We start from the raw sequence: 27,306 nt of genomic DNA, 5'->3' as shown, positions 1-27,306 counted from the left end.
CATCTGTCCCAGGACCTCCTGAGCCACTCACATCGGCTAGTTTGACGGCCTCCTGTTCAGAGTGACAGGGAAACAAAAAAATTCCTCCATCTTGTATAAACACCTGGACCCATCCTGTGTGAGTCCCGATCCGCTAAATGGTGCCCCTCTAGTCCTGATTTCATGGCGTTGGTGCTAAATGTGCCTAGGTGCCTGCACAGTCAAAATTTTAAACTGAGGACAAATATTGGCCCAAAAGTGCTTTGGCAATTAGGAGAAGATCGTGAGCAAACTGCTCACCTATACACCTGAGATGTATTGCCAGTCAGCTTGACTTTGCAGCTTGTCCCTCTATGTTCATCTCAACAGCAGCAAATCCTTTTCAGTGGTCCTTCACCAAAGGGGTATCAGGCCTGGTGGAACTGTCTTTGGCTAATCCGCTGCTTCGTCCGCTGGAGATTTTTGACTTCCATTTCAGAGAGAAAGTTTGAACATAGAAATCTTCACTGTTGTTTCAACCCAAGGCTATCTGACAAAAACACTCCCTCCACGAACACCTCCTGGTGTCTTGCACCACTGAACTTTACCTTCCCAGGTGCTTTTTCTCCGAACTTCTTCTAAGTCTGAAGGTAAGCACTGACTGGGTGCAATCCCTTTGTGTATTCGAACTGTGATCCAATGTGGTCAACCATAGTTTAAGATTTTGGCATGGTCTCATGCGACTAAGGCCCTGATTTATACCTTTTTTGTGATGTATTAGCATCATTTTTTTATGCAAAAGCGACGGAAACGTACAAAATACAACTGTATATTGTACGTTTCGCTGCTTTTGCATCCAAAAATGATGGTTATGCAGCGCAAAAAAAGTATAAATCAGGGCCTGAATGTCCACGGTTGGTGCTTTGATCTGTTAGGCACTAGCTTTTACACAAAACTTTAAGAATGTATAACTCCAGATCAACTGAATTGGATTTTTGTTATCAAATAATTTCTTTAAATTTACGCTGTTTTTCTAAATTGGATTTGGATTTTTGTTGGGTTGTATTTTCACTTTATTACTGTTATTGTGCTGCATAGATCCTTTATATATTGTTTCTAAGTTAAGTATGACTGCTTTTGTGCCAAGCTACTTAGGGTTAAGCATAGGTTAATTTAGTGACTTTTTATAGTTCACCCTGCAAGGGACTGTGGCTGTTGCTTGACCAGGTATTTGTTCCATCTAAAGTAAGCCCTTATTAATAAGGTGACCCATTGTTAGGGAATGGGAGTTAGGCCTTTCAAAAGTGAAGAATGCCTTTAGGAGTTTTGTGACTGCCACATGATGTAAAACTTAAACACACATGCCCTACTTTTTAAATACAATGTACCCTGCCCTATGATCCTTTATGGCCTAGATTAGGCTGATGTATAGAATTAAAAAAGGTGGTTTAGGCCTGCAAAATGTTTATCTTACCAAGTGGAAACAAAAGTTTAAAACTGCACTACAGGCTGCAGTGACATGCTTGGGACATGTTTTTAAAGTGCTACTCTAGTGGGGGCACAATGAGTGCTGGAGGCCAACTATTAGTATTTAATACACAGGCCCTGGATACATGGAGTACTATTTATTCCTGACATACCAGTAAATTAAATGAGCTAATTAGGAGAAGGCTAATATGAGCATGTTTGAAAGTGAGAGCACAAGCACTTTAGCACTAGTTAGCAATGGTAAAGTAGACTGAGTGGGTTATTACAACTTTGGAGGAGGTGTTAATCCGTCCCAAAAGTGACGGTAAAGTGACGGATATACCACCAGCCGTATTACGAGTTCCATAGGATATAATGGACTCGTAATACGGCTGGTGGTATATCCGTCACTTTACCGCCACTTTTGGGACGGATTAACACTTCCTTCAAAGTTGTAATAACCCCCTGAGTCCTAAAGCCAACAATTCAGCAAACTGGAGGGATAAAGGCAAAAAGGATGTCAAGTCTAACACCAGCTTGTCTGAGTTAAAACCCATAAGGATGGATGCAGTGTTGTACAACTGCTTGGGTACCAAGCATCAAGAGCATTTATTCATATGCCGAAAGGGATGCCAACCCATCCAATCACATTGGAAAATTCCAAGAGAGAATGTGAAAGGTCTTAAGAAGCATTTAATAGATTGTCTAGTTTAGTTGTTGAATGACATAAACGTTTTACATGGCAATAGATGATTCCATAGATTGTTTCCTGACAGAAATGATAATCTTAGCTTCTACATGTGAATTTGTTTTAACTGTAGGACAACTTTAAAAATTGTTAGAGACATTGAGAGGTTAATTTTGGCATTAAAAAGACTTGGAAAATTTAAACATGGCAGTGAGCTTGAGAATGTCAATGCAATCATCACAACATTCAAGAATATTTCAAACTCATCTAATGACAAATAAATAAAAAAGATGGTGGAGATGTTTCAGAAACGATTTTCAGATATGACTCAACAAGTCATATTGCCAGTCATAATTGTTGTCCTGCAACAGGGAAGATCGTCATGAAATGGAGGAAAATAAGCCCATATTTATACTTTTTGGCCCAAACCTGCACTAACTCAGATTTGCGGCAAAAAGTATAGAACCAGCTAGCACCAATTTCTAGACGCCGGCTGGGCTTCATATTTATGGAATGGCGCTAGCCGGCACTAATGCCCTGTTAGCGTCCTTGGAAAGGATGCTAACAGGGCCGGGAAGGCGTAGGGGGAACGGGGGCTTGTGTGCCAAATTATGGTGCTACACTGTTTAGAGGCAACAAAATTGCCTCTTGGCAGTGTAGTGCCATTTCTAGTGTACAAGCCCCATGGACATGGCTCCTGCCTTATTAAAGCACCATTATTTAAGGCCCCCCATCCCCTGTGCTGAATTTTAGCACAGGGGGATTAAATATGGCACAAAGGCCATATCGTCCTTTTCTGGACGGGAATGCCTACCTTGCATCTCATTGAGGCAAGGTAGGGTTTCCTCTCCAGAAAACGACATAAACTCCATAACTTTGGTGCTAGATGTGCTGAGCGCCAAAGTATAAATATGGAGTTCAGTTTGTGCTGAATTAGCGTAAAAAATGACGCTAATTCAGCGCAAACCAAGTATAAATATGCCCCTTAGTCTTTTTCCTCATGCCTGTCAGAATACGCAAAAGGTACTTCTTGTCAATGAACATCAGACTTCAGGTGTGTATCACAAAAGTAAGGACAAAAGAGGTAAAGCAGAGTTGTGCTATTGACTAAGATTGTTGAGTCTTAGGATACGTGCACTAACAAGAGCAATCCTGTTTGCAATGTGAAAATTGATGATGTGGAATTAGTGGAACAATGGATTTTAGATGGTCCATCAAAACTGCTACAGAGCAAATTGTATTTTGAAAATAGGCCAAGTGAATGTTGTCACCTCCTTGTATTCTGTAAATTTTGATGGGTTTGAAACTGACATGGCAGGTTACTTTAAAAAAAAAGTAGAGTACAAAGACTGAAAAATGGTCACTATAGTTTATGTAGCAAAAGGGAGTTACCACATTTTAGGTATGAAAGATCAAGAATCCATTGATATGGTGCTTAGAATAGAAACAAAACAACCTATTTTCTTCAGTGGATGTTTCATTGCCCCAGATTAGTTCATTAGAGGAATTATTGGGGAAACACAAAGCTATATTTGAAGATCGGTTAGGAAGCATAAAGGGGTTCGAAAAGAGAATCATTTTAAAGCCTAATTCAATCCTCGTGGTGGAGTAAGTGCAGAAAGTGCCGGTGGTTATCAGGAGCTATATGAAAGAACACCTTGAAAATTTTATGAAGGAAAGGTAATAGAATCATAACATGTACGTCACCTATCATGGTGGTGAAGAAGCAGTCAGGGGACTTGAGATTATGGGGGTCATTATGGCCCCGGCAGTCGGTGATAATGTGGTGGTAGTACCGCCAACAGGCTGGCGATACATACTGCCACATTATGACATTGGCGGGTTGGCTGCAGCCAACCCACCTATTTACCATACTGACCACCATGGCGTTAGCAGCAGCCGGGCCGCAGATAAGAATCTCCTGCCCAGCGGCCGCTATTGTCCCGCCGGCGGCATCATGACACTGCCTATGCAACGCCACAAAAACCTTGGCAGTAGGCCCTATCAGTGACAGGGAATTTCTTCCCTGTCACTGGTAAGAGGCTCACCCACCCCCCAAATACTACCCAGATGCCGCCCACCCTGCTCCATCCACGCTCCCTTCCAATCCCTCACCCCCATTCACGCATGTGCGCAGACATGCACCACACATGCACACACTCACTCACACAGGCATACACACATTCATTCACACATGCATCCATTCATTCCCGCACACTTCTGTACACACATTCACACTGACACACAGACACGCATTCACATTTCCATTCATACATGCATTCTCACACATGCATACACACATGCAAACAACACTACACACACATTTGCATTCATGCACACACATTCATGCACACAACCCCACACACACACAACACCCCCTACCACCTCCCTTGTCGGAAACCCAACTTACCTGCATCCAGGGGGTCTTCCAGCAGGGGACGGGACGCTGCTACTGCCAGCAGGGCCCGCCAGCAGAACAGCACCAGGTCGTATTATTTGTCATAATACTGCTGGAGGCGATCTACGGGTGTGGGGCTGCTGCTGGTAGCAGCACCACCATAACACTACCCGCCAGTATGGCCACAGCCGGATTTCTGCCCTTCTTGTGGTGGAAATCCAGCTGTGGTCATAATTTGGTGGACAGATGTTAGCCGCAGTGACGGTCTTTTGGCAGCCGTTGCTGCGGCAGTAGGCAGCATTTGCCGACAATCTCAAAATGAGTGCCTATGTGTGGACCTCAGGTGACTCTACAAGCACATTCTGGTGGATTTGTTCCCACTACCTAAGATCCAGGTTACGTTAGCACAGTTGGAGGAAGCTAACATCTTCTCAACTTTGGACTTTACTGTTGTGAGGATTTGGGTGTGCCATATGATATGGCTTTGGGGCCTTATAGTGCAGTACACTCACAAGCATCATCTTGGGTCCAATTAGGCTCATTTACTTAAGCTGAACCTTGAGTAGCTGTGGCTGTGGACAGTAGTGCTTAGCAAAGGAACTATGAGTAAAGCATTTAACCAAACAAAGCTATTATCACGCTTAAATGTAATTGCAAACAGGCATTGGTCAACAAAAACGTAGGAAACTTTTGAAAAGTTTGAAAGAGTTAGGCCCTCATTACGACCCTGGCAGTCGGTGATAAAATGGCAGAAATACCACCAAATTATGAACATGGCGGAAAGATGTCCGGAAGACAGCCAATGTACTACACCGACCCCCAGGGCAGAAACAACAGCCACCACGGCGGTAGCCGGCAACAGCCAGGCAGAAGTCAATGTTCCGCCCACCATATTAAGACACAGGAAACCGCCACCTTTTCCAACCACATAAAAAGCCTGGTGGAAATTGAGCTCAGAAGTGAAAGGACTCACCATTGGAGACACAGGGCAGAACCACGCCACCATGGAACCTGAACTGCATGTTTTTCTGATAATATTCTACGTTCTGCTCCACCACGAACTCCAACACAAGCGAAGACGACAATGGTGAGTACAGCCGCCTAGTACACAAGGAAGGGAGGAGGAAAAAGAGAGTGACACACACACGCAAAACACACACCCCACACACACAACCATATGCATTACAAAAACAATTTGACCCGTAACTCGACTGCATAATGCAGTGACAAAACGTTTTTGCCAATGTGTTTGTAATAAGATCAACACAGTAGAAATAATAAGTTAGGCAAGATAATAGACATATACATACTTACAGAAAAAGGGACACAGCCTAGTCCTCAATTTGCATAGGCCACCTGGCCCAAGTCCGAGGCCACACATGTCACCTGCTTCAACATGGAGAGAACACTGCAGGGGCATCAGTTGGTACATAGGCAGGCACTTCAGGGGGACTGGGGATGGGGGACACCTCAGCCAGGAGATGTAACAAGACCACTGGTTCTGGAGGGGGCAACATGCCCTGTGCTTGATCCTGGGGAGTGATGGCCCACAGTCTCTCATGTGGGTCATGTGGGTGTCTTACTCACTGGTTCTGGAGGGGGCAACATGCTCTGTGCTTGGTCCTGGGTAGTGATGGGCCACAGTCTCTCATGTGGGTGTCTTACCCACTGGTTTGGGAGGGGGGAACATACCCTGTGCCTAGGCCTGGGAAGTGATGGGCCACAGTCTCTCATGTGGGTGTCTTACCCACTGGTTCTGGATGGGGCAACATGCCCTGTGCTTGGTCCTCTGAAGTGCAAGGTCACAGTCTCTTGAGTGGGTGACTTCCCCACTGGTTCTGGAGTGGACAGGCCATACAGCAGCCCATGGAGGCAGGATTACATTCCAATCACCAGCGGTGACGGCTGCGCTGTAGTGGTGATGCTCGTGGGGGGAAGCTCCTGCCCATCCCCTGCACCCTTGGACGAATGGGCAGTGGTGGTGCTGCTGGTCGGGGGAGGCTTCTGCCCATCCTCTGCAACCGCAGACGGATGCACAGTAGTGGTGCTGCTGGTGGGGGAGCCTCCTACCCATCCCCTGCAATCTCAGATGTCTGCACTGTGGTGGTGCTGCTGGTGGCTGGAGGCTCCTGCACATCCCCTGCACCCTCATATGGATGCACAACCATGGTTGGTGGTGGGGCCTCATCACAGTTCCTGGCCCAGGCACCTTGCCCTTTCTGCCTGCTGGTGCAGACTCCTTGCTCTTCCTGCCTGATGGTGCAGGCTTCTTGCTCTTCCTGCCTGCTGGTGCAGGCTCCTTGCTCTTTCTACCTGTTGAGGCAGACTCTTTGCTCCTCTTTCCTGCTGGTGCAGGCTCCTTGACCTTTCAGGTGGCAGGTGCAGGCTACGTGCCCTTCTTGCCTGCTGGAGCAGTCTCCTTCCCCTTTAGGCTGGCTGGTGCAGGCTCCTTCCCTTTCAGTACATGTGGCCTGGAGGCTCCTTCCCTTTCAGTACATGTGGCCTGGATCCCTCTCCACCATGAGTGGGTGCAGTTAGGACTGGGCCCGTGGACTGTGTGGCTGAGGTGCTTGGCTGAGTTTGTGATACCCTGACCATACATGCAGGACGGGACATTTGGGTGGGAAGAGGGGGAATGATTGGGGTTGGAGGTGTCTGTCTGCTGCTTTTGGGTGCAGGTGCATGGGCTGTTGTGAGGTGGATGGCTGTTGGGTGTCTGAGTGCTTGCATTTTTGTGCTTCGGGGGGACAGACACAGTGGGAGAAGACACAGGGGACATGTGCATGGCTGTTATGGAGGTGTCTGCCAGTGACGTGTGTCTTCTGCTTGGTGTGGTTATGATGCTGGTAGAAGATGATGATTTAGTGCATGCAGGTGTGAGTGTAGACATGGCTGGGAGGGAGGTGGTGGAGGGGAGGCGGGGGAGACAGTGGAAATAGTGGATGTTGTTGTGCCTGCAACTGGATGGTGTTTGTGTCAGTGCATGTGGGATGAATTGTGGTGCTTGTGTTTGCCTGTGACACTTTATGGGTGTTGTCTTTTGTGCATGCTCGTCTGTATGTGTGCTTGGGATAGGTTGGGGTTGAGGAGAATGGGACTGGGCAGTAGAAGTTGGAGGGGGGACGGTAGAAACAGGGACAATGGCTGCCATCAGAGAGGAGGCCAGAGCCTGAATCGATCTCTGTTGGGCTGCCAATCCAGTGTGAATTACCTCCAGGAATGCATTAGAGTGTTGCATCTGGGCTGCCAGCCCCAGGATGGCATTCACAATGGTTGACTGCCCTACAGAGATGGATCTCAGGAGGTCAATAGCCTCCTCACTCAGGGCAGCAGGGCTAACTGGTGCAGGGCCTGAGGTGCCTGGGGCAAAGGAGATGCCCACCCTCCTGGGTAAGGTGGCACGGGCAACTCAAAGAGGGGCTGCTGGGAGGGCGGTGCTGGTACGGGGTGGCGGTTGTAGCTGTAGCTGGGGTGGTCACATAAGTGTCCATCACCACCAGGGAGCTTCCATCGAAGGAGATATCTGTGTCAGAACTGTCCCTTCCAGTCTCCGCCATGGTACTCCCCTCACCCTCTGTCCCACTGGTGCCCTCACCGTCGGTCGACTCTGCCTCCTGGGTCCTGAAGGATGCAGCTCCCTCCGTCGCCGGTGCCTCTGCTCCTCTGCCAGATGATGCTAATGTACATAAGGACAGGATGACAAAACAAAAAAGCGGGGGAAAGAGACAAGGATACACTTGGTCAGTGGCTGCACCAAATCCATCGTTGGCGTACACAGCACCCTGGTAGTGCATTGCACTACCAGAGAAATAGTTAGCCACCAAGGCATGGGGAGGGGCACACACTGCCAAATGCAGAACACCTGGGACCCACGCAGCCCTGACCACTTGTGGATGCGTACGAGCCAGGCAGAAGGATTATCCCTTCAGGACCCTTAACACCAGGGGACCTATGCTGCAACGTCAGGCCTGGGCTAGGGGCACCTGCTGATACACATCCCCCACCCGGATACCACCCTACCATGATGGGCACTGTACTCACCCCCTTGTGGCAGCTGTGATGCCCTCAAGCGCCCATCCAGCTCAGGATAGGCCACTGTCAGTATGTGGGCCATCGGGGGTCAGGGTTCAATGGGCACCCCTTCCTCATTAGGAGGCCATCCCCAGCTGGGCGTCTGCCGTCTTCCGTGCCCAGCGTCTTAGGTCCTCCCAACGTTTCTGACAAGGGGTGCTCCACCTGCCGTAGACCACCAGGGTCTGCACATCCTTGGCGATGGCACACCATTTACCCTTCTATTGATGGGCGCTGACCTGTAGAGGTAACACACACAGGAAAATAGTATCAGTCAGACAGTCCTGCCTGTTACACTTATGGCCAACCATACTCCTTAACATCACCATTTGCACACACATGGCCCAGCATACAACAAATATGCCACCCAGAGGACATTCACCCATCCTCCTTACACGAGGCCTCCACACACACCACTCCATGCATTCATGCCACATGCATCGTGCTCATAGTGTGCTCACCTGTTGATCTGTAGGCCCATACAGCAGTTCGTACTGGGGTAAGACCCCATCTACCAGTTGTTCCAACTCCGCTGAGGTGAAGGCAGGGGCCCTTTCCCCAGTCACAAAGGCCATGGTAGGTTCCAGACACACATCACTGCAGCACATGCAGTGTAGGTCCTCTCCTGTTGAATGTCAGGTAACAAGTGAGTAATCAGATAGAAAATGGTGGTCACGTCCGCAGTGGTGCATACCGTCACCGCTGGCATAGACCACCATTGGCCACTGTACCCCATAGGGCCTAATATTAACTAACGAGGAGTTGCACGGCGGAGCAGAATTACCTCACTTCCACCTATCCCTCCACACAGGACAGGCAGATGCCATTTCAGGCGGGGGCACGCCCTGGACAATAACGTCACAGTTAAAATTTAGACATACTGGACATATCCAACTTACCCATTACAAATTGACATCATGCATTGTACTGTTTTGGCTCCAATGTTCAGTTTGTGACTGGCTCCTCACTCCTTTGTCCCTTAGATTGTTACTGCTGCGGATGAATAGGAGATGGAGACATACCCCAGTTTACAGACCCCTGGTGGACTTGGCAACACTGGAGGACAGGCACATCATCCTCACCTATAGACTTCACAGGGCCACAATCACAGAGCTGTGTGCCCAATTGGAGCCTGACCTGATATCTGATATTCATCACTTCACTGGTATCCCCCCTCTTGTGCAAGTTCTATCAGTGCACCATTTCCTGGCAACTGGTTCTTTCCAAGTGACATTGGGCTTTGCAGCAGGAATGTCACAGCCAATGTTCGCAATAGTGCTGACAAGAGTGTTGTCTGCCCTGATTAAACACATGTACAGCTACATTGTTATCCCCCAGTTGGAGGATTTGGCCACAGTGAAGGTTGATTTCTATTCAACGGGACATGTCCCCAACATAATTAGGGTGATTGATGGAACTCATATTGCATTTGTCCTCCCCATCACAATGAACAGGTGTTTTTAAATTGACCGATGTAATGTTGTTTTGGATGTGTGTGTATATTTTGAGCATGGCGTTATGCACCGCCAATGGTTTACTGCGTTGAATGTCCGCCATGGTGATTCATGGGTCATATTGTGATGGGCGTTGTTCTGTTGGAATAACGGTGTGGGTATGGATACTGCCAGTTTATCACTGACCTTTGGTGTGGTGGATTTGTGTCTGTGGCTGAATAGTGACAGATTGGTGTGTGTGTGTCATAATATGGTGAATGGATATCTGCGGTGGTGGTGGTATGTTGGCGGCAGTCAGCATGGCAGTAAGTGGGATTTACCTCCAATGTCATAATGAGGGCCTTTGTTATTTTTAAGGGGTGGGGGTTTGGGTATTTTTTTTATTTACTGCTTAGGGTGGGGTAGTTTATTTTTAAAGAGGTCGGGGAAGGCTTAAGGAAGGGCAGGAGGAGGGAGGAGAGGAGAGCAGGAAGGATCAGTAGAGGATGCAGTGAGGTAAGCGGGGTTGGGGTGTTGGTGGGTGTATTGTTAGCGCTGGGGGATTTAGGGGTTAGGATCGGTGGGGATTGTCAGGGTCGTTTAGTTTTTAGGAGCATGGGTGGGGGTTGGGGTAGTTCTTTTTAGGGCTCAGGTTCGGTGGGAGGTTGGGGTAATTGAGTTTTTAGGAGCGGGGTTGGGATTTTTTTTAGAGCTCAGGGTGTGTGGGGTGGGGGTAGTTTCGTTTTTATCGGCAGTGTTGGGGGATCGGGATAGATTTTTTTGTAGGCCTCAGGGCAGGTGGGCGGTGTTGGGGTAGTTTAGTTTTATGGGGCAGGGGTGGGGGTAAGGGTAGTTTTCCTTAGTGCTCAGGGTGGTTGGGGGGTTGGGGTACTTTAGTTTTTAGGGGTGGGGTAGGGGGTTGGGAGACCTGTTTTTTAGAGCTCAGGGGGGTTGGGGTACTTTAGTTTTTAGGGGTGGGGCAGGGGGTTGAGAGACCTGTTTTTTAGAGCTCAGGGGGGTTGGGGGGTTCGGCTAGTTCAGCTATTAGGGGAGGGGATAGTTTTGGGCTTTAAGATGGGTGGGGAGGTTGGAAGACAGAACCAGGCATGCCATTTCACAAGCCGTTTCCACACATGCCTTTGCTGGGCTTGCTTTTACAACAAAATTCTTTGTAAAGGCATGCATGGTAAAAGCATGCATGGAAATGATGTGGTTGTGGTTCCGACCACGTTGTTAAGGCATGCGTTGTTCCAGGATGCGTGGTTCTGTCATGCAACCAGCAGAGATGACCAAGTGCTGAAGATTCTTTGGTGTCAGTGGGAAGTGCGTCTGAGAATTTGACTCAGAATGATCCTGCACCTCATTGGTTGTGAGAGAATAACAGAGTAAAAAGCTTGTCTCACAAACCCAAATATTAGCAGGACTTTGTTTTGTGTTGTGTGTTTGTTATTTTAATATTTTGTTTTATATTTATTATAGGAAGATAGGTGTTTTGTGGGCTTAAGTTTAAGACATTGTTAATTTATCTTATGGGGTATTGCATACTTGTTAATAAGTGTGCTTGGTACCCTTATGTTTTATTGCAATGTTTCTGTTTCTTCATTGGCATCTCTTGGCGAGGATTACAAACACCAATCATTTGATAGATTGAGTTAGGAGCAGTTGCAAAGTGGTGTTGTGTGCTGTTTACAGAATTGCAATGAATGTATTTTCAAGAAGGAATCCACTCTCTCGTTTCATAGCCGTAACCATCATAACAGAGACCTTATGCTGAATCATGAGAGAGGGATTACTTTAACACAATGAAAGTGTGTTATGCCTCTTCAATCCAGCATAATGGTGCAGGTATGTGAAGGTGAGTGAAGATCAGAAAGGGCTTTATGGGTGAGACATATCCTGAACTCCGCTGGTGACAATACTCTGCCATCCCAAAGAATATTCTAATTTTGACAACCGTAGTGGTTCAGGGAACTTTGAGAATTACTTCAATCTTAGAGGCAAATTGATGTTGCTGTTCTGCTGATCTCTCAATTCCAAAAAATTGACCCTTGGCAGGAATATTAGCAGTTTTTCTCTGGATGCTCTTTGCCCCTTCTGAGTCACCGCTGCAAGCAATATGAGTGAACTTACCTTTCAGTCTTCATGAGAGGAGGAAGCTAGATGGTGTTGTCCATGTACTACATCAGCACAGAACCTCTGGTAATGTTGATGCCATTGAAATCCTTTTTGAGAATCTAAGTAAATTGATGATCACTCACAAACCCTTGGGGGAGACAGGTAAGGGTGTACTGGACATTCTGGCACATGCAGCAAACAGAAACAATTTGTCTGAGTTTATGAAGTTTTAAAATAAATGCAGTGCACAGGCCTCCGAAAGTGAAAAAGCAGACATCACTGGGATACACAAATGAATAGTGGCTGGGTTGGGGATGACATGGAAGAGGGGAAGGACAATGTCTTGTACAAATCTACTGCAATCTTTTCCAGACTTTCTCAATGTTAGAATGGGGTATCACACTAGTTCTGAGTGGAGACTACAGTACCTTGCAAGATCAAGAAATCCTGTTTTAGCTGAAGGGTCTCTTTAGATTGTAGAAGTTACTGCAGTATCATGGAAAGGGGTTTTGTGGGATTTAACCATATCCACATCTGCTGTCTGGTTTGTATCTGACCTACATTGATCGTAAATGAGGACAAGAGGGATGAGAGGGCTTATGACAGTAAAGATGCCTGTAAATCGAAGGCCACAATTAGAGGTGAGCAGTCAGGAAAGGAAATCAAAAACATATAGACAAATGTGTTCTTGGTGTGCACATTGAGAAAAATACTGTCTGGGGAGTAATGAACGATGTACCCTAATTTATCAAGTTAACCCCCGTCAAGTAGATTAATTTGAGATGATGTGTTGATGGGAAAGACATGCTTGTCACAGTTAGCGCCAAGGTTAAAGGTGACAGGTTGGGAGACACTGCGAGAGACCATGTTGTTGTCTGTTCCCACTGTGTTATTGGAGAAAACAGTGAGATGCAAAGCTTTCAAGGGAGAACATGTGACAGGCACCTGGTTATAGTAGTTGCCCAGTTTCCTGCCCATTTATTATGATAGAAATATAGGGTCTTGGTAGTGGAAGGGGACACCTGAATGGACATTGTAATCCATCCTTGTGGGGACAAGTCTATTTGGGCATTCATTTTGCAATCATCCATTCCAACCACAATAATAGCAATCAGTTTAACCCGCTCTATGCTGGCCTCCACTGCCCATGCCTATTTCTCACCCCATTCATTTGCTTCACTCTGCATATTCCCTTACCTTAGGCTGAAAATTAGGCATCTACTTAGCCATTAGCCTTTCTTTTCCTATTTCTTTCTTCTGTTCCTGGAAGCTCACAAAGCGGTTCACAACTACAAGCAACTCATTCAAGTCTTTACTCTGTCAATTCACAGAATTTGTACAGAGCTGTCCTTGCATGTAGATTATAACCCTTGGATAAAAGTAAGTGCTACGATTTGCTTACCATTTATAGATGGGGGTGCTGCTCAAAAACCTCTTTAGGCAAACTAAATAATCCACTAGTGATTTATTTGTATTTAATTTGCAATGATATATCTTTCTCTAGTCTGATTTGCAAGGGCATACAGTAGTTTATGTGTTTACTATTGTGCTGAATTTGTCCTGTAGTTCTACTCTGGTAGGTTGTCTTGCTAGGCGGACACAGTCAGGAGCCTTTGACTTATTCTGGGGGCAATACAGCTTGTTATAATTCAATTACGTCTAAGTAGAACCATAACAATTAAAGACAGTCACTAGTTCCACTTGTAAAAATTAAGGTTATGTTGTAACATTGGGGAACTCTGTGGTAGTGGGCCTACCTGCCAAGCCTTTGTAATTTATATCTACCATTCTGTTATCAGTCAAGCGCTTTTGCATTTGCCTTTAATTATTTACCTTGCTCTTTCAGATTTTCCTGGATGTCTTCAAGCTGTCCAATCAGAGACCAAAGGAGACTCCAAGATGTCTTTTCCTACTTATTAAGATGTGTTTTTCTTTGAACTTTGGGTGCCCTCCTACTTGCTTTTAAGGTTCCCATTACTGTACTATCATAGTTCCCCCTCAATTGAAATAATTTGGAGGGCTCGGTTTTTCTAGAACAATATCACTTCAGCAAAAACGTGCTGGTTATTTCCCATAATACATAAAGTTACTATAACTTGGGTTCTCTTTTGGTTGGGTTACAACTTTCCTTGAACTTGCATCCCAATACCTCACATTGAGTAAAAACATTCTCAATGAACTCATGAAAGGACTGGTTGGATATGTGTAGTGTGTACTTTCTCTTTTCATGATGTTTGTTTGCTAAAGAGCACTACAGAAGGTATTGTTCCAGGCTTAAGGCACAAATGTGGCACAATGGTTTTCCCTGAAGAATGTGCACAGGATTCACACCAACATCCATGACCTATACTTTCACATCTGGTATCTTCTTTATTTTCATACCCTGTATTTTGAGTCATGCCTGATGCACTGTGCCTTAGAACCCCTAGTATAAAAACATCCTGGAAGACATAATTTAGAAACTAGAAACAGTTTTTATTTGAAAAATGAATTGCACCCCTTATGAGTCCTTATTCTATTTACCATGTGTATTTTAGCAACCTGAGTACTCGTCAGTAATAAGACTAACTGCAGAGAGCAAGCCTGAAGACACATCTAAGTCCCCCAGAAATACCCAACCAAGATTTTTAAAAAAATTCCCTTACCTTTTCAAGCTGTGTGGACTTTCTTGTTCAATTAAGAATCATCTGCTCTGCTGAGTCACAGCACCAAGTTATGTAGATTGAAAACACACTTCCATTGGTTCTGCAGGTATTATTAGAATACATGTTTACTTAAGCAATATTAATTGAGCAGTGTGTCAACCAACAAAGGGATCAGATACAGCTACAAGACAAACATAATATAGTTATGCAAATTAATATAGTGAGAGCTGATTTGGGCCCTCATTATGACATTGGCAGTAAAAGCCACTTACCGCCGTGCAGAAGACTGCCACCACACCGCCGCGGCTGCGGAATTCCGCCACAGCTATTATGACCCACAGTTCGGAATCTGCCAAAATTCAGACACCTACACAAGTCCGCCACACCAAAGGTCAGTGATAAACTGGCGAAAACAAAACCTCCACCGACACGCCAACTGAAATACGCCCACACTATCACGACACACAAATCCACGCAGCGGTCTTTCAACCGTGGAATTCCGTTGGCGGTACACACCGCTGTGCTCAAAATACACACACTCTTACAAAACACAGCCACATTGGACAATTCCAAATACACACACCTGATACACATACATCACCCACAAACCCTTATGACAACAAATCACGAACGAAAGCCAGAGAGAGACACCACCATCAACAACACTAGCCTCCACAGGCAAACAACACCATGACCCACATAACTTCCACGCACCTCACACAACGCCCCACTATATATCAGCACACTTATCACCCCACATACCACCCCACACATCACCCACACCACCCCATGGCACGGCAAAGACACCCCAGGGTCTCGGAGGAGGAGCTCAGGGTCATGGTGGAGGAAATCGTCCGGTTGAACCACAGCTATTCGGATCACAGGTGCAGCACACCTCCATTGCAAGGAAGATGGAGCTATGGCGAAGACTAGTGGACAGGGTCAACGCAGTGTGACAGCACCCAAGAAAACGGGAGGACATCAGGAAGAGGTGGAACGACCTACGGGGGAAGGTGCGTTCCGTGGTCTCCAGACACCACCTGGCGGTTCAGCGGACTGGCGGCGGACCCCCACCTCCTCCCCCACAACTAACAACATGGGAGGAGCAGGTCTTGGCGATTCTGCATCCTGAGGGCCCCGCAGGAGTAGGTGGAGGAATGGACTCTGGTAAGGCAAACCTTTAACTACTTCATCCCCCACCCACCTGCATGCTATCACCTACCCCCACCCTCACCCTCACCCTCACCCCCATCACTCCTACTCCTCACAAATGTCCCACTATCACAAACCACACATCCCAACACAAGGCCCTGCATGCTACACCAAAGCATGGACACCCAGCACTAAAGCATGCCCACTGCACAGACCCATACACCCCCCTAAACCATCATCACACAAGGTCCCACACAGGAATGCTAGCACTGGGGTACACGGTCACCCACCCAATGCACACCTTGACACACACAGATGCAATAATCATGCCTTTATACCCCTGCAGGACCCCTACCCAACGTCACCGGACAGGAGGGTCTACACATGTCCACACCACCAACAGAAGAGGCCCACAGTGATGACAGCACCTCTGTCCAACTGGATCTACATGACCAGTCCGGCCCATCGGGGACCTCAGGACAGTCAGTTCCCACACACAGTTACAGGCCACTACAGAGCTTCCCCCTCTGGAAACACCAGCACAGCACCCACCCAGCGGGCCCATACCTCAGTCCCTAGGACACATCAATCAGCAGTGTGTCCACCACTACAGGGAACCCAGGCTAACCCACCACCCCAACAACAACAGGGACCTAGGGGCAGTGGTAGTGGCCACACGATCCAGGGGACGGAGGCCCAGGAACACAGGGGAACTGGGAGGGCTGCTGTGCGACAGGGGGCGGACAGGCCCAGGGAACCCACTCTCCATGAGGCCCTCTTCTTCATCATGGGAGCCTACCACCACTCCCAGGAGACAATGGCAACGGTACTGGCCAAGTTTCAGGAGACCCAGCGCCTGCAGGAGGAACAGTTTATGGGCTTCAGGGAGGAACTCAGAACCATCAATTCCACCCTGGGCACCATCGTAGGGGTGCTGAAGAAAGTACTCAACACCAGGAGGGACACTGTGGCACTACAAGGAGCCCCTGACACTAGCCTGGATAATAACCTGCCTACCACCTCCGCCGGCGCTAGTGGACAGGAGGCACTGCCACAGGACCACCACACCAGCACCCCTCCCCTGCAGTGGGAGAACCACCTCGCAAACGGTCCCTGAGATCCAGGAACAAGACAAAGAACGATGCCAAGACCCCCACCAAGAAATGAGACCACCCTGATTGACATCCTACTGTCCCACTTTGTCACCCTGTCCATCCTTAAACTGCCCCAGCTCCACTTCCTATGCCCATTTGGGCAATGCACCTGTGAGACTAATAGACTGGACTCTGCCATGGACATTCCTCCGCCATCACCCCTCACCATTTTGCTACCCCCTCCAATTTTGAGCACTAAAATAAACACTCTTAAAGCACAAAACAATCTGGAGTCTGTCTGTGATTTCGGAATACTGTATTAGCAAAAACTGTGGCAAAAAGCTCTTTCACTTGTAATGTCAATATACCTATGTCACACAGCTCTAGTCCATGAGGAATCAAAGCAGATGTCACACTGTGGGACCCAGATCTGTGAAATCGTAAGGGAAAGTGACAACTCAGTGACCATACACTGGGTGAAAAAGACAGACAGTAGAGAGGTAGTAGTGTATAAATACGTGTCGTAGGCAGGTTTGGATTCTTACCTGTGTTTCACTGGAAATATTGCTGGATCACTGAGTCCCTGTTGTCCATGTCTTCTTCCTCTGCTTCCTCGTCTTCACTGTCCACAGGCTCCACAGCTGCAACAACACCGCCATCTGGACCATCCTCCTGCAGAAAGGGCACCTGTCGTCGCAAAGCCAAGTTGTGAAGCATACAGCAGGCCACGATGATCTGGCACACCTTCTTTGGTGAGTAGAATAGGGATCCACCTGTCATATGGAGGCACCTGAACCTCGCCTTCAGGAGGCCGAAGGTGCGTTCGATCACCCTCCTAGTTCTCCCATGTGCCTCATTGTAGCGTTCCTCTGCCCTTGTCCCGGGATTCCTCACTGGGTTCAGTAGCCAAGACAGGTTGGGGTAACCAGAGTCACCTGCAAATGGTGAGGGACAACTGTTAGACACACACTAACCTGGGGGGATATCCCCAGACAACCATTCCCACTGACTAGCTTCCGGGTGCTCACCTAATAGCCACACACGGTGCCTCTGGAGTTGACCCATCACATAAGGGATGCTGCTATTCCGCAGGATGTAAGCGTCATGCACTGAGCCAGGGAACATGGCATTCACATGGGAGATGTACTGGTCGGCCAAACATACCATCTGGACATTCATCTTCGGTTTCTGTACACCTGTTCACTCCTGTGGTGGGGGGAACTAAAGCCACATGGGTCCCATCAATGGAACCTATGATGTTGGGCATAGAAATCACCTTTCACTGTAGGCAAATCCTCCACCTGAGGGAAAACGATCTAGCTCCACATGTGTTTCAGCAGGGCAGACAACACTCTGCACAACACGTTGGAAAACATAGGCTGGGACTTTCCTGATGCTATGGCCACTGAAGTTTGAAATGATCCACTTGCAAGGAAATGGAGCACTGACTGCACCTGCACTTGAGGGGGGATTCCTGTGGGATGGTGGTTAGCTGACATAAGGTCTGGCTCTAGCTGGGTACACAGTTCCTGGATTGTAGCACGGTCAAGCGTGTATGTGATTATCACGTGTCTTTCCTCCACTGTCGACAGGTCCACCAACGGTCAGTATACCAGAGGATGCCGCAATCTCCTCACATGTCCCAGCGGACGGTGCCTATGAAGGACAACAGCGAGCACAGAGTCAAACAACTCAGAGGTACGTACCCACAGCTTATACAGAACACCATTCATACTCAAAAAGTGGCCTGTATGTGAATTGAGTCTAGGCCTAGGTATGTGTGACGCAGTTGAAAATGAAGCCATGTGGGCCCCTGAAATGGCGGCTGCCTGACCTCTAAAGTGGGACAATGGGATGTGAGGTAACTGCGCTGGCGTTGTACACCGTCGTGGTAGGCGGTAGGCACAATGCTGCATTGGGTCCCAGGAGCCAATGACGATATACGCCGGCGGTGACGGTACGCACCGCCGCGGACGTGACTGCCATTTTCTATCTGTTCAATCACTCGATACCTGAGCTTCGACAGGTGAGGACCTACACTGCAAGTGATGCTGTGACCTCGGTCTGGAAGAGACAATGGCTTGAGTGTCTGGGGAAAGGGCCCCTGCCTTCATATCGGAGGAGTTGGAGAAACTCGTGGATGGGGTCCTCCCCCAGTACACGCTACTCTACGGTCCTCCAGACAAACAGGTAAGTATACTGGGAGCATGATGTATGTGCGGAGAGGGGTGGATGTAAGAAGGAAGGGGGGAGAGTGCGGCATGCATGAAACAATGGTGAGTGCATGTGCCACATGGCAAGGGTAGGGATGGGGGCCAATCACTTTGACTGTGCAGTTGGTAATAACTTTCTCTTCCCCCTGTACAAATCATGAAGGTCAGTGCCCACCAGAAAAAACGTATTTGGCGTGAGATCGCCAAGGACGTCTGGACCCTGGAGGTCTACCACAGACGGAGCACCCGCTGCCGAAAAGATGGGAGGACATTCGCCGCTGGAGCAAGAAGACAGCGGAGGCTGAGCTGGGAGGGGTGCCTGTCGCAGCATGACCCCCCTGATGATCAGGATCCTGGCGGTGGCGTACCCGGAGTTGGATGGGCGCTTGAGGGCATCACAGCAGCCACAAGGGGGTGAGTACACTCGCATTCTGCTGACTTTGCGCGCAGTGGAGGGGCCTGGGTGGGGGAGGTGGGCTGTAGTCTTCCCTAGGCCAGGGCGTGTTCCGTAGGCAAGGTCCCTCCGTAAGGCAGGCCATGTGGCACCCCAGCCCACCTCTGTAGAGTGCCAAGTACACCTAGTCATGCCCCTGTGTCATCTATGTGTGCAGATGTCGTCCATAACCTTTTAGGCCACTTCCCAGGAATTGAACAGTGGAGCCCACGAGCCCGGCGTAGTGCAGGGGGCTTCTGTGTCTGTCGTGTCCGCCAACGGTATCGGTAATGCATGCACTCAACATGTCTTTCTTCTGTCGCCCCCCCCCCCCTTTTTGTGGTCTCCCTGTTCTTGTGTGCATTAGCATCACCAGGCTGAGGAGCAGTGGTACTGGAGCACGAGGGAGCTGCATCCCACATGGCCATGGAGGGCCACACTACGGACTCGGAGTTCACCAGTGGGACGGAGGACGAGGTGAGCTCCACGGCGGGGACAGGAGCTGAGACCAGTGAGAATGACTCGTCCTCTGATGGGAGCTCCCTTGTGGTGGTGGCAACATCTGTGCCCCCCGCATCTACAGGTACAGCTGCCACCCCTCCTTCCAGCACCGCCCTCCCAGCAGCCCCTCAGCCTTCTCCCTGTGCCCACTCACCCGGGAGGGTGGGCCTCACCTTTGTCCCAGGCACCTCAGGCCCTGCCCCAGTCACCCCTGCTGCCCTCAGTGAGGAGGCCTTTGAACTCCTCAGGTCCCTCACTGTTGGGCAGTCTACCATTTTGAATGCCATCCAGGGTGTAGAAAGGCAGTTGCAACAAACAAATGCATTCCTGGAGGGCATTCATTCTGGTCAGGCGGCCCTTCAGCGAGCTTTTCAGACTCTGGCCTCAGCACTGATGGCAGCCATTGTCCCTGTGTCTAGCCTCCCCCTTCCAACTTCCTCCACCCCAACCCAATCCCCTGTACCTCAGCCTATCCCAAGCACACCTACAGACCAGCATGCACACACGTCAACACACAAGGGAAGCTCAGGCAAACATAAGCACCACACATCCCACAGGCTCTCACGCAAGCATCACACACATGTAGACACACCAACATCCACTGCCTCCACTGTGTCCCCCTCCTCCTTGTCTCCCTCCTCACTCCCTGTCTCATCTACACTCACACCTGCATGCACTACCTCTACAGCCACTACGTCTCTCTTCAGCACACCCACCACCACACCCGCTCACGTGCAGTCACCACCCCCACTACCATTCACACGTCCCCCTGTGTCCTCTCCCAGTGTGTCTGTGACGCCCCCTCCCAAGATACACAAACGCAGGCACACACCCACCGAACAGCCAGCCACCTCACAACAGCCTCCAGCGCATGCACCTTCACCCAAAGTCAGCAAACAAACACATCCAACAACCACAGCCTCTTCCTCCACTCCCAAACCCCCTCCAGCTACCCATCCCAGTGTGTCAAAAAAACTTTTCCTGTCCAACCTTGACCTCTTTCCCACTCCTCCCCCACCCCGTCCGTCTCATAGGTTCCGAACTAGCACCTCAGTCACAACATCTCCGGGACCATTGGTGCCTGTAGTCACCGGAATCTGGAGTGCACCAGCCACCAGGGCAGCCAGTGTGGCACGGAGCCACAGCACAGAAAGTCCCCCACCTGTGAAGCATCAGAAGTTGGCCAGTGCCCGGCGGGAGAGGGGGAAGACTCCAGCCAACAAAGCTCCTCCCAGGGGTCCCGGTGGGAGTGTGGAGTCAGCTGTGACACCTTCCAAGGTGGGGAAGGGCCACAAGAAACCCGGCAAGTCTGGGAAGAGCAGCAGGGCGGAGAAGACCACCATCATCCCCGCTGCCGAGGATGCCACCGCCAGCACCAGCCCAGCTGCCCAGGAGTCCACCGCCAGCACAAGCCCAGCTGCCCAGGAGGCCACCGCCAGCACCAGCCCAGCTGCCCAGGAGTCGACCGCCAGCACAAGCCCAACTGCCCAGGAGGCCAGCACCAGCCCAGCTGCCCAGGAGGCCACCGCCAGCACAAGCCCAGCTGCCCAGGAGGCCACCGCCAGCACAAGCTCAGCTGGGCCATGAAGGACCGCTAGCACAAGCCCTACTGGGCCATGAAGGACCGCCAGCAAAAGTCCCGCTGGGCTATGAAGGACCGCCAGCAAAAGCCCCACTGGGCCATGAAGGACCTCCAGCAGCTGAGTCCCTGCAATGGAGACCACCGTCTCAAGCACAGCTTAACAGGGCACCGCCGCCCCAAGTACTGCTGAACAGGGCACCGCCGCCTCAAGCACCGCTGAACAGGGCACCGCCGTCTCAATCACCGCTGAAAAGGGCACCGCCGTCTCAGGCACCCCTGAACAGGGCACCGAAGCCTCAAGCACTGCTGAACAGGGCACCGCCGTCTCAAGCACCGCCATCTCAAGAACCGGTGAACAGGGCACAGCTGTCTCAAGCACCGCTGGCCCATGAGCGCCAAGGGCACTGACGCTACTGAGTCCGTCACAGGCACAATGGAGCACTCTGTGCACAAGACCCCCTCCAGAATCAGTGGAGAGATACATCCACTACCTCTGTCCTTAGCAGGATGAAGGACTCTGAGCACAAGGCCCCCTCCAGAACCAGTGGAGACTGTTATCCACTTGAGAGACTATGGCTTTGTACTCCCCAGGATGGAACACTGGGCAACCCACCCACTGTAGAGACTTGAGAGACTGTGGTTTTGCACTCCCCAGGATTGAACAGTGGACAACCCACCCACTGTAGACTTGAGAGACTGTGGCTTTGCACTCCCCAGGATTGACCAGTGGGCAAGGCACCCACTGTAGAGACATGAGAGACTGTGGCTTTGCACTCCCCAGGATATAGCAGTGGCAATCCACCCACTGTTGAGACTTGAGAGACTGTGGCTTTGCACTCCCCAGGATTGAACAGTGGGCAACACACCCTCTGTAGAGACTTGAGAGACTGTGGCTTTGCACTCCCCAGGATTGAACAGTGGGCAACCCACCCACTGTAGAATCTTGAGAGACTGTGGCTTTGCACTCCCCAGGATTGAACAGTGGGCAAGCCACCCACTGTATAGACTTGAGAGACTGTGGCTTTGCACTCCCCAGGATGTAACAGTGGGCATGTGGCCCCCTCGTGGATTTGGCGTCGTGCACCCAAGCGGCTGAGGTGCCCCCCCTGTGGTACTGAACATTCTGGACCCGTGTTATACACATCATCGTATCACAACGATGTTTATATCAGCAGACCGAGAATGATTAGAATAGTATGCACAAGCATTGTATTCATATTCGGGTGACGAAATCACCCGAATATCAGAGTTTCCGTCCTGAACCCTTGTGTTCCATTTAAACGACAGCCATTTTGTGATTGCCCTCACATAGGCCAACGTCTAATGCTGAAAACGAGTCTGAAGGACACGTACATCTTTGCTGACTCCTCTGTGACCTGGGCAAGCTGACTCCACTGCCTGAAGCCAAACCTGTTCGCCCAGTTTCTTTCCCAGTGGCCGAATGAGATTAGTATCAAGGCACAACACATCATAAAACCTTTCATCACACACAAACCATGCCTAATCTTACACGCACCTGTCCCTGTTTCTTTCTTTATGACTTGCTTTACAAGGAGGAGGTGCCTGTTTATATTGGGGGTCCGTCGATATCTGATGAAGTACTGAGCCTTGCCGGGTAATTGATTGAGGGCTGGACAAACTGAAATATGGGCTTGTCATCATAACCCTGCTATTTCTTTGTAGTGAAAATATGTGAATGGTCAACTGTAAAATAAGGGATGTTTGCCTAAAGCATAATATTTTGTATAAAAGAGAAGGTTAGCTTTGCACGGAGAGCAGTCTCCTGAGAATATACACCGTGTTGTACTTCTAGGATACCTGTTACTGGCTGCAGCCAATAAACAAGATCTTTGACTTCACCAAGAAGACTCTGTGTTTCTGTAGTCTGAAACAGGAAGGACTCGAAGTCTTAGGGTGTGTTCCCTGGCACCACTGGGTTCTGAAAAACCCAGTACTTCAGTTGGCGCCCAACGTGGGGCGATTTAAGCGGTACCGGTCCAAGCCAGAGGTTCGTGAGGAGCTTCGTGTGAAAATTCTGGAGGGAGGCCGCCACTTCATCGACCCCTGTATGTCGACGTGGTCCGAAAGTCTTTGCTGCGAGGTTCCCCGCTTCCCGACGGCTACAAAGGACTGCTGCCCTGACTATCGCCCTGTTTTGGACCCTTGATGATTTGGTAGAGCGAAACGATAAACGAGTCTTCTGGTGACGTCATCGATACCTCAGTTAAGTATAAGTGGAGCGTCTCCCAGTCCTTAGTTTGGTTCTTAGTTTGTTATCCCCTTGGGATCTTTGATTTGGAACTTGCAAGTACCAAAGCCGAGGGATTCGTGTATTCACGAGGCTATCGTATTCGATAATCCTTTGAAGTTTGACACTAGACTAGAGAGCGAAGATGCCTGGTCTTAGCAGACATGGAAATTTGGTTTGTCTTGGTTATAATAGGGATTCCCGATTGGAGGACTCGTGTCCGGTTCCTCCGATTGGAACTCCAACCTATGAACTATATGTGAAACATGGCATAGGCCCCCTCACATATAATGAAGTATGGATCCGATACACCAGGAAAGATGGTGTTTTAAAATGGCCCCAATATGGTAGTTTCGACACAGAGATTCTGAATAATCTGGAGGTTAAACTTTTCAAGAAGAAAGCCCGGCCGGCGATATTTGACTCTTTCCGCCTATGGCGTAAGGAAGCCAAACAGAAGGAAATTAAATTAGCAAAGAGAAATAAGAGGGAAGAGGGTATCTCGATAATGCAAGCTGCCATGCAGTTTAAAGATGATGAAGAAGAACAGATGAATGAGCAGTTGCACAGGCAACGTAAATTGGTGACCGATAAATGTTATCCAGTTTTTCCGCTTCTTCAGCAAGATGCAGCAAAAGAACTTGAGAAAGATCCTTTAATGTCACACTTGTTGAGTTCGCCACCCCCTTATGCGCAGAATGCTACAGCACCTCCGCAACCTTTAGCTGTGCAACCTCCGGTTATTGTGCCTCAGGTTCTTCCACAGCCGCCAGCTCCTCTTCAGTTGGCTCCTACTACTATGGCGCAGCCCCTTCAAGGGCCGCCGACTTCGCTACCTGCTCCATCTGTACCTCCTGCGACTTTATGTACTACATCAACTGCCTCTTCTGGTGTTCTTCCTGATACTGCCTCTGCGTCTGCTTCTGCGTCTGCCTTGCCTCCCTCTGTTTTTCCTCCTGTTCTTTCATCAACTTCTCCATCTGTCCGACAGAGAATGACAGATACTTTTGCCAGCCTTATATTTCCTCTCTTTGGGTCGTCTGGTGTGACCCCAGATTCGGAGCGTAAGCAGTCGCGTAGTCAACTGCCTAATTCTCGAGAGAGAGAAATGTTTGACCGTATGGCGCGTAAATGGGTTGTTTACACTTTAAGATACGATGTAGAGTCTGTTATGGATGTCTTCCGTCAATGGGGAGCACCGAAACAAAGATACGTTTTTGAGAAAATGTGTGCTTTCCTTTGTGAGGAATTGGAGGATAATGGTTTGGAAACAAATCCGCCTGATTTGTGCCGTGTACGGTTTGAGTTTGAAAAGGGCACGATTGTGGGTCCTGATGTTGAGAAAGCAGTTGCGACATTGTTGTCCTTTAGGAATAAGGATCCTTCTCAGTCATTGTTCCAACATGACTCCTCTGTTAAAAAAAAGGTGCAACAGTACCCAATGAGAGAAGTCCCTCCGGTATGGAAGGACGCCGTTGCGGCTGATGTTGCTAATCAAATTGATGCTGTCCCAGCTCATTTTCAGCGTGTTTGGGTACATGTTCCGTGGAAGCGAGCTGAAGTTTTAGCCCTTAAGCAGACTTTGCCTGATCCCCGTAAAAACCCTGCAGGGTATTATAAGGAATTATCACAGACTGCAGACTCATGCATTATGAATTTAGCCGACATAGACATGTTATTTGGGAATGTTGTTCCACAGCCTTTGTGGGGATTGATTCGCCATACAGATCATGCGCAAGTGTTAGGTGACTCATGGGCTAATATTAGTGCTGCAAATGATAAACAAGTTGGTGGTGCCAAGCCTGAGCCTTTGGTAGCAGAACTGCCTGCTAGGATCATTACTTATATGAAGACTTTAATGCCTGCGATGCATGTGAATTGGGATAAATTGTCTGCGTGTAAGCAGAAGAAAGATGAAACCGTGTCTGATTTCTTCACCAGGTTTGAGGAAACGTTTATCGACCACAGTGGTCAAGATATGAGTACAGAAGGTGGTCAACGGTTGTTCGTCGACAAGTTTGTGCACAATTTGCTTGCCGAGCTGTGTAATAAATTGAAGGATTCAGAGAGTTCTTGGGCCGTTTCCTCTTCAGCACAAATATTGGCTACTGCACAGTACTACGAAAATAGGGATAAAGATGAGAAGGATAGAGCAGACAAGAAAACTAAAGAATTAAAAACGAAGGTTCTTTTACAACAGGCGTATCCGCCACGTGGTGGTCAGAGTAACTATCAGCAACCTCAACAGTTCCAGAGAAACTCGCAAAGGTTAGAGTTTTCTCAACCACGTGTTCCTGTAGGTCCCAATCAGTGTTCATATTGTAAAGAAGAGGGTCATTTCAAGTATAGTTGTCCTATTTTGTTACAGCGTATGAATGGTGCTTCTGGCGCAAGAGGTCGAGGTGTTCAACAAGCTCCTAGAGGTAGAGGACGTGGAAGTTTTCCCCAGAACACGCGTTCCTTTCCGTCTCAAAACTCAATGAATAGTTTTGACCAGCAACATAACGCGTCTGGTAGGACGGCTCAGTACTATGCTGACGACTACTATGCAGAAGATGAGAACTTGGAAGGTAATAATTGCTAGGACAGCCATAGACGAAGAGAGGGAGTTTTTTTAGTTGCAGTGGATCAGAATGGACCTTATGTTAAGGTGATTACATCAGGTGTGTCGGAGCCTTTTCTGTTGGATACTGGTGCTACAAAGAATTCTATTATGCACTCAAAACTCCCTGGCGCACCTTTGTCTGGCGAGATGAATGTTTCAGTAGGTTTTTCTGGCGCCCCGGTTAGGAACCCGATTTCTAGTCCTATGTCCCTTTCTGTTGGACCTTGTGAATTGGAAGCACCCCTTATTCTGACGACAGGTTGTGGTGAAAACTTGTTAGGATTGGATTTGTTGAAAAGATTGTATGCAACATTATATTGTTCTCCTTCGGGAGTACAACTTACACTGGGTAGGAAATTGGTCTCTCCAATGTATTTGTCGAAGGATAAACTTCCGACCGAATTGTCGTTTCTTCCTGATACCATTTGGGCTACTGGTCCTAATGACGTGGGTCTTTTGGAAATACCGCCTTATGTTGTGACATTGAAAGCCAATGTTAAATTACCACGCATTCAACAATACAAGATCTCTAGTGAAGGTGAAAAGGCGTTGCTAGCGATCATTTATGATTTAATTGAAAAAGATGTAATTGAAGAGACAAGAGGCAACGTTTGTAATAGTCCTGTTCTGCCTGTTTTGAAACGTACTGACCCCTCTAAGACACCTGTTTACAGGCTCGTGATTGATCTTAGAGAGGTAAATA

This window comes from Pleurodeles waltl, chromosome 2_1 (assembly GCF_031143425.1).
Source record: "Pleurodeles waltl isolate 20211129_DDA chromosome 2_1, aPleWal1.hap1.20221129, whole genome shotgun sequence".
Classification (NCBI taxonomy): domain Eukaryota; kingdom Metazoa; phylum Chordata; class Amphibia; order Caudata; family Salamandridae; genus Pleurodeles; species Pleurodeles waltl.
This window is presented reverse-complemented; position numbering follows the sequence as displayed.